We start from the raw sequence: 8,915 nt of genomic DNA, 5'->3' as shown, positions 1-8,915 counted from the left end.
GCATACGCAAAGGCGTGATCAAGCCTCAGGAAACCCCCTGTTCCCGAGCATCTAACCCCAAAACCAGAGTCTGTTTTATGCTCTCACCTACACCTCTGACTTTACGGGGGGCTCTCCCCCATAACCGTTTCTCTCGGAGAAGGAGTAAACGTGCAGCTCCAAGGCAATAAAAATTCTTGGGCGTGACAGGAGTGTTTCAGCTTACGGACTCCTCTGAAGGTTATCTAGCCCACCTGTATAGGTTTGTCCAGCCACATGTGATTGCTTGCAGCCTCCCAACCTGAGAGGCACAAGATGTTTTAGACTTACTAAAGGCAAATTATTTTGGGGAGTTAAAATTATTAGTATAGTTGGTTAGGAATTATATTGGTGAAGGGTCTCTTCATTTGTTGTGTCAATAATTGCTGCTAATTCCCTGCTCTGGGTGGGACAAGGATGTCTCAGGTCAAACCTCTCTGCTGACAGACTAGCTTGTGTGACAGGATTATCCTTACTGCCGCCACTAGGCACATGACTGTTTACTACCTCTCAACCATAAACAGCACAGAGAGTTTTGGAGTATTTTGAGAGTCTTAATTAGCGTAGGACTTTCTCTTCTTGTTGAGTCAATGATTGCCGCCAGGCCTCCATATCCTTAGGCACCTGGGAATATATTAATCAATGTATTTGGAATATAGCAAAGGAAATATGGTAGTTTTTGATGTTAGCAATACTAGACTTTTTGAGTTAATGGATTTTCTCTTTTGTAATAGATCACTGTACTTTGTTATATATCACTGTGTCCTTGCTGTGTAAGAATGTAACTTTATCATATCTTAAGACTAAATAGATCTTAAGGGGAGCATTGGTGAAAGGATTTTCATTTGTTGGGTTGATGTTTGCTGCTAAATCTCCATGTTCCCTACCCTTATAATGAATATAACTAGCATATAGGAAGAAATAAGTATTAACCTTTAAGCATATAGGAGAAATAAGTATTAACCTTTAAGACTAATCATGTTAACCTTGGGTTGAATAAATTCCTTTCTTGATTGTAACTCACTACACCCTCACCCTATAGGAATGTAACTTTATTTGGAGGGTGGTGCCTGGTTTAAGAAAAAACACCCTTGGAAGAAATAAGTTTTTTTTGGTTATCAGAAAGAAAGGATCATAAAATGTAAGCAGGTCTCACTCATGGCCAGAAGATGATGTAATATTCCTAAGACCTTTTTTTTTTTATACATTTATGTGAAGCACCTGATTTTGATAAAGGTCAGGACTGCTGACCCCCACGTGACTCTGTATTCATCCCTATGTGTAACAAAAGGTATATAAGCAAACCCAAAAATAAAGAAATCGGATCAGTTTCCGGAAAGACTGATTCCCCCATGTCGCTTCTTTCTTGCTCCCGTTTTTCTGGCTGAATTTCCATCTGGAGCATGGATGCTATTCCACGTAATCCAAGTTATTCAGCCTCTTTTTCTCCACTAATCTTCCTACTACACTATCCATTTCTAATCTCTCTCTATCTGTGATTAAATATGTATTTTTCCAAAGACGCCGACTCCGTCCCCACCTTCGAATCACCCTGGATCCACCGGGGCTGGACCCCGGCAGCCCACCCCTTTGTAATGTTTCACAAAGTTCTCCTAGTGGTTCTAAACGGTCTCATAGCCCTGTTGCACACTTCCATTTCCTATTAGAGGACTGTGGATAGATTATCTCTGAAAGATCCATTAGCGTTCTGGAAGTTAATTTCTTGTAAGAATGCTTTCATCTTTTTTTTTCCATTGTAGTATAGTTGATAAGAATGCTTTCATCTTAATAGAAGTCTTTTTAAAAAAATCAAGGTTGGCCCAGACCCAGAAGTACTAAGAATCTGAACAAACGTAATTTTATACATTGTTGTTGTTCAGTTGCTCAGTTGTGTCTGACTCTTTGTGACCCCATGGATTGCAGCATGCCAGGTTTCCCTGCCCTTCACCATCTCCCAGAGCTTGCTCAAACTCCTCTCCATTGAGTTGGTGAAGCCATCCAATCATCTCATCCTCTGTCATCCCCTTCTCCTCCTGCCTTCAATCTTTCCCAGCATCAGAGTCTTTTCCAGTGAGTCGGTTCTTTGCATCAGGTGGCCAAATTATTAGAACTTCAACTTCAGCATCAGTCCCTCCAATGAATAGTTAGGATCGATTTCCTTTAGGATTGACTGGTTTAATCTCCTTGCAGTCCAAGGGACTCCCGAGTCTTCTCCAACACCACAGTTCAAAAGCATCAATTCTTCAGTGTCTAGTCTTCTTTATGGTCCAACTCTCACATTACATGACTACTGGAAAAACCATAGCTTTGACTATAGGGACCTTTGTTGGCAAACTAATGTCTCTGCTTTTTTTATGTGAATAGTACTAAATAAATTTTATATGTAGTAAATAGTACTACATAATGTAGTAAGTAGTACTAAAGGAATTAGTACTAAATATATGTACTAAATAATGTGTTTATATGTACTAAATAAATGTAGTAAAAGTACTAAATAAATTTTATATGTGAATAGTACTAAATAAATTAGGGAGAGAAGATGAATGCTGTTAGTGAGGTGGATGGCATGGGAACAGCTGAGACATTTCCTAAGGGGTTGAGGTGTGGGATCAGCTAACATTGAAGGTGAGTGTCATTTCTTTAAAAAGAAGGATACACACACCCCTTGTGAAAAGTGGCAGCCTTTCCCAGACAGACATTAGGGTTCTCCAGCATATAAGCCTCTTGCTGCAGGTATGTAGTACTTAAAATATTAAATGCCTCCTTGGTCCAAATTTAGTTTCCATGTCAAAAGAAAGGATACCTTTAAACTGATAAAATCGTCTTAGGAAAGGGGTCAACATTTTCATCGATATTGATGAGATTTTTTTTTTTGTCAGGGCAATATTCTCGTGTGTTAGCCAATAATGGGGTGTGTGTGTGTATGTGTGTGTGTGTGTGTGTATGTGTCCCTTCCTTCTCTTAGCTCCCTTACTGTTCATTCCACATGGATAATTAGCCATTTCCAAGAATAGCCTTAAACACATTTTTTCATGATTCTTAATCTTGACAGATTCATGTTATTTTCTGACATAGAATAAAGCAAATAAAAATATCTGAAGGCATTCTTCATTTTGGAGTTCTGGGTAGAAGTGACCACTCTTGGAGACTTGAGGGTTAATGATCAGACAAGGCTGTGGACAACCAGGGGTGTCTCAAGTCCTGGTTTTCCTGGAGCCTTCTCCATTTCTTGCTTTGAATGAATGATCTCAAGAAGAACGCTAAGATTTTCCTTTCAAAGATGTTATGTTACAGACATTCCTTTACGATAAAACTACCTTAATAACAGTCAGGTATAAAAGCTGATTACGTCTGCTATGACAGTTATGGATGTAATTTAAGTGTGTATGTAACACATCAATGTAAAAAACTGCTTGGGACTGATCTCTTACTGTGAATTTCCCCAACAATCGCCTTACAGTTGTTTTTTAAAAGACTTTTCTATCCAAGAAGGTTGATCTCAGAAAGCCTAATTGAGGAGAATATTGCTTTGGTAAATTGCTCTGCTCGAGGCAACTGCCTCTGCTTCTTTTCTGATTTTAAAAACCTGAGCTCCAAATCACACTCGGCGTTTAAGGGCTTCCAGCAATAATTACGTCTGTGTCATGAGCAGCAGTCCTTAAAAGGGTTTGCCGTTTCCCCGCAGTCTTTTCCGGGGCAAGCAGAGCCGTATCCACTGATAACCCGGCTGCCGAGGAACTGAGCAGAGCCGGCTCCAAACTCCTCAGCTGTTGACAGGCTTGACTTGCTGAGAACACTGGTTAAATATAGCACACGCGAGCTCAGCTCCTCGACAAAGTCATAGCTCTGACAGAGCTGTGAAGGGGGCAGAAGACGAGAAACCTAATCTCAGAAACCCAACAACACCTAGCAACAGTTGAAAAAACTTTTAAACAAAAGTCTGGGTGGGAGAGATACAACAGCCTCCAATTGCTGCTGATCGGGATTTCAGGGAGAAGGAGCCGCTTTCCCTCCTCTTCTACCCCGTTTCCTGCATGACTTCAGCTATTGGCTAGTCCTAGGAAAGAAAGTGGGAAAAGCTTTTTCCTCTGTATTCTTTTGGGCTGGATGGTTTTCCAGGACTCCAGTCTCTCTTGGGCTGTGGGGCAAGCCACTGGGTTCTTCAAAGGATAAGCTACCTCCGTAAAGGACGTACCTTTGGTTTAGACGAGCTGCCTGCCAGTCAGGTAAGACCGAAATGCCCAGCTACTTAACTCTCTTAAGACATTTCTGCTTCCACAAGAAGAGAGCTCTCTCCGACTCTGTGTTGTCTGTTTCCTTTGAGTCTCACTGTTCCACTACCTGATAACACATTTGAAACTGAGGACAATCACTGAATTGTTTTTTTAAAGAATCAGAAAGTCATCTCTTTCTCAGAATTACCCGATTGCTTTTTGAACACAAAGATCGTTATGATGCTTTTAGCCATCAAAGTATTTCTGCCAAGTTATCATTTTCTGGCAGGTAGTAGAAGCTTGACAAAGGGCAACTTCACAGTTCTTTCGCAGTGAGGCTGGCTAACCAATGGAGGGGATATTTTCCCTAGAAGCAAAAGCATTTTCATGTAATGAAACTCGCTGAGCAGCTCGTGTGGTAAATGAGAGGGAAGTCCCCTGTGTGTGTGTGTTGCTGTACTTTCGCCCGGCCGCTTCTCTGATTTCACTGGTACACCTTGTGCTAGCTCTGACCTCGTTACATTACAGTCACCCCAAGCGCTTCTGACTAGGCACAAGATATGCCTGGTTTCAAATCACTGCTTTTGCAGTTGTTGAATATAAACTATGCAGGAGAATGTTATTTTGTGTGTGTGGTTTTTGAGTAATTGCTTGTATACAGATAAGATAGATCTTGGTTTTTAAAACTCAAATTGAGTGTATTAGAAAAATTCTTTCTTAAGTTGCACATATTTGACTATGAATGTGTTCACCATAGTGTGAAGGACATCCTCTTTTCATCTGCTGTATTGTCTGTGCTTCCGGGAGTTGCCCTGCAGTTTTATCAGAATTGCTTAGAGTGATCAATATCACACTGCCTCTGACAAAAGTTATGGCTGCACATTGGTGACATGGTTAGTTGATAACTTGTGTCTGTAGTTGGGTTGGATTTGCATAGGAAGTTTGTTCCTCTAGGTGAACATGATTGTTTGAATGAATATTCTAAACCAAGGATAATTTCAAAGAAGATACAAATGCACATTTAAAAAACCATTTGAGTCTGTTTTGTCAACTTTAGAAAAATAATTTACCCAAGGCCAGTTTTGAACACACTGTTGACCAGAGTGTATCAACTCTTCCAGTAAATGTTCCCATTTTAAGAAAACCTAAAGGTTGTATATCATATACTCAGAAAAATGAAACAGTACATCATTTAAGTAAGTATTATATTTCATGACTCTGATTGTGCCATTAGTTTACAAAGTAAATGCATCTAATCATGTATAATGAATGTAACAGTGCAAAATGCACCCTGCTGAAACTTGGTGTCAGAGAATGAAACTTCTAATACTTTAGTGGAGATGCAGCATCTTTGTCTTTAAAGAGTTTTGAAAAATCTGAACTAAACGCTTCACATTTTTCTTGTTTTTATCTTAGGAAGGGTCACACTGTTGGCTTACAAACGTACGTGTACTGCCAAAATCTGCCATTAGTAGATTTTGGAGGCGGGTAATTTCTTCTGGAGTTAGGGGAACAGTGTGAGGATAACGGAGTGCAGCATTTGCCTCTGAGTGAAAGCCATGTTTCCTGATAGACTGAGGTTTGAGTATTATTGTCTTCATGACTGTAAGTTTACCCTTGAGAATCAAAAATAGCTCAGGTTAGAGCACGTGCTTTCCTCCAGTATACGAACAATCAACTGCATAGATTGTGTTCTCTGTTCATTCAAGTTCACATTTCCGTTGTTATTTTGGAGTCAGCCCTTTCCCCTTCACCATGAAAGATTTCACTGCTGTGTCTCCACCGCCGTAAGATCTATTCCCTTCATCCTGGGTCTGGTTTGTATCATGACAGTTCTGCTCCACTGCCACCCCTCATTACCATGCAGACCACCTTGCACACGCTGTTGTTTAGTCGCTAAGTTGTGTCTTTGACTCTTTTCCACCCCATGGACTGTAGCCCACAAAACTCCCCTGTACATGAGATTTCCCAGGCAGGAATACTGGAGTGGATTGTCATTTCCTTCTACAGGGGATTTTCCCAACCCAGGGATCCAACCTCATCTCCTGCTTGGCAGGTGGATTCTTAACCACTGAGCTACATGGGAAGCCCCCCCACTACCCCATGACTTTGGGGTTAATTTTCCTATGCTTGTCTCTTCTACTCCTCAGTTATCTTCTTCGACTTCTAGTTGCTGCCAAACACCTAGGCTGGGTATTTTGAAAACCTTCCATCATCTGGCACGTACTTAACTTTTCCAGTCTCAGCTCCCACTACTCAACAACAAATGTCCCTCTGCTTCAGATAGGTCAGATTTTGGGCCCTTCTCCAAACACCTACATACGTGCATTTCAGTGCCCCGCCTCTGCCCATTTTGTGCCCTCCTGCCTGGAACACTTTTCCTCCCCTTTCCTGAAGAGACTTTGTCCACTATTTAAAACTCACAACAGTGGCTTCCCCTTTCACGGTGATTTCCTGGGCCATACCTTTTAGAAGTGATTCCCTCTTAGTTTGGATCTTTTGATGCTCTATTAGAATGAGGGTTTTTTGAAGTGGGGTTTGGGTTTCCCAGGTGGCCCAGAGGGTAAAGAACCCACCTGCAATGCAGGAGACGCAGGTTCAATCCCTGGGTCGGGAAGATCCCCTGGAAAAGGACATGGCAACTCACTCTGATATTCTTGCCTGGAAAATCCCCATGGACAGAGGAGTCCGGCAGGCTACAGTACATAGGGTCGCAAAGAGTCAGACAGGACTGAAGTATCTGAGCACGCACGCATGCACAGAATGGGGTTTACCTCTTTAAATTCAGAACAATTTTATGAAAGCGACCAGGTACAAGGCATTATCCTAAACACCCTTTGGCTCTGAAGCTGTTCCATGCCATGCATCTTATGGATGTTCTACGAATAGTTTTGGCTCTGGATTTCTAATGATGAGCACGAGAGAACATATAGATTAGTATAAAATTAAGACAAACAACTATAAATGCAGTTAATAGCTTTTTATCTCAAAAATTTCTCAAGAAAGGTCTTCATAGTTTAACGAGCACAGAAAAATTACAAGTGATTGTAACTATGCTCATATACTTGATTGTGAAGATAATGTACACCTCAAGAAGGAAATATGAAGGGGGACATATACAGACTGTGTGTGTGTATGTGTATATATATATATATATATATATATATATATATATATATACATATGTATATACATACACACACATATATGTAAATATACATGCATCTCCTGTGTATATACCTAGACTTCAAAATACTGTAACTCGTATATGTTTATCATCTTTTGGTACCAGATTCTATTTATAGTTACTTTTGGCACTGTTCATTTAAATCACAGTTCCTTCCATTTATGGATCATCATGAATTAAAATCTGGCCTTGAACATAAAATGTTTAAATATCATGCTTATCTTTTTTAAAATTTCCCTCGATATTTTAAAGAGAGACATTTCTCAGTTTTATTTTAAATCACTTATGAGACCTATAGCCTTACTGTGTGGGATAAAGTGTGAATCCTGATTTTGAACCAATTTTTTTCTGTGTTCACCAAAAGAAAAGCATTCTCTTTATATATATATTATTATATATTCTCTTTATATATTCCTTGAGATAACCAAGGAAGTTAAAATTACTCTTTTAAATGGGTGTTCAGCAAGAACCACTATGGGATTTTCCCAATGAAATTTATGAAGTATTTAATATATTCATTTAACAATGCTTTCTCGGTGCTTATGATTTTTACTTATTCTTTTAAATTATTTATTTATTTGGCTGCACTGAGTCTCAGTTGCGGCATGCGAGATCTTTAGTTGTGGCATGTGGGATCTAGTTCCCTGATCAGGGGTTGAACTCTAGCCCCCTGCATTGGAAATGCAGAGTCTGAGCCACTGGACCCCAGGGAAGTCCCTTAGTTATTCTTTAGAAGTGAAACTTTGTGATAAAATATACATTCTAAACTAATGCTAATTATCTTTTTTGAAAGATGAGCATTTCTTCACAAAACAAGTGCCCTAAGAAATAGGATTTTATAGAGCTTGTTTAATCAACATTTTCACTTATTTGTCTCCTAACATGTAAGTTTTTAAAAGGCAGCATCATGGGAAGTGAATGGTAAGCTTAGGTTGAGATCTATTAATATTTCAGCAAAAAGTTTAAAATTGGTAACACCTTATTAGAAAAATAACATTTAAAAACCTGCAACATACATTTGTTTATAAATTAATTATTTTAAGATATACAGCAATAGAATAAAAGCTAAGCTAATAAAATACATTTTGTTTCCTTAAAAAAAATATATGTTTTGTTTCCTTATACTGTGTCTGAGTTGAAGAGCTAACAGAAAGGTTACGTCATGGATGTGGAGGCGACAGGAAAGGCTAATTGCATACAAAGTCAGATGGCCTGGATTCAGATTTCAGCTCACCATGACCCTGGGCAAATTACCCACTGTGTCTCAGTTTTCTCATCTGTAAAATGGGAATAATAGTGCTATCTTCCTCAGAGTTATTTGGAAAATTAAATGAGTTAATAAAACTTATAGTTTCCCAATACTTTCCAATAAATTTAAGTTATTCTTTCTCTATTACTATGCTTTAAATATAGTCATCATTTATTTTATTCTTTGTTGCACGTGAAGTTCTTAGATGCACACCATAGATTCATAGATCAAATTCATAGAACATAGG

Source organism: Ovis canadensis, chromosome 8 (genome assembly GCF_042477335.2).
Source record: "Ovis canadensis isolate MfBH-ARS-UI-01 breed Bighorn chromosome 8, ARS-UI_OviCan_v2, whole genome shotgun sequence".
Lineage (NCBI taxonomy): Eukaryota > Metazoa > Chordata > Mammalia > Artiodactyla > Bovidae > Ovis > Ovis canadensis.
This window is presented reverse-complemented; position numbering follows the sequence as displayed.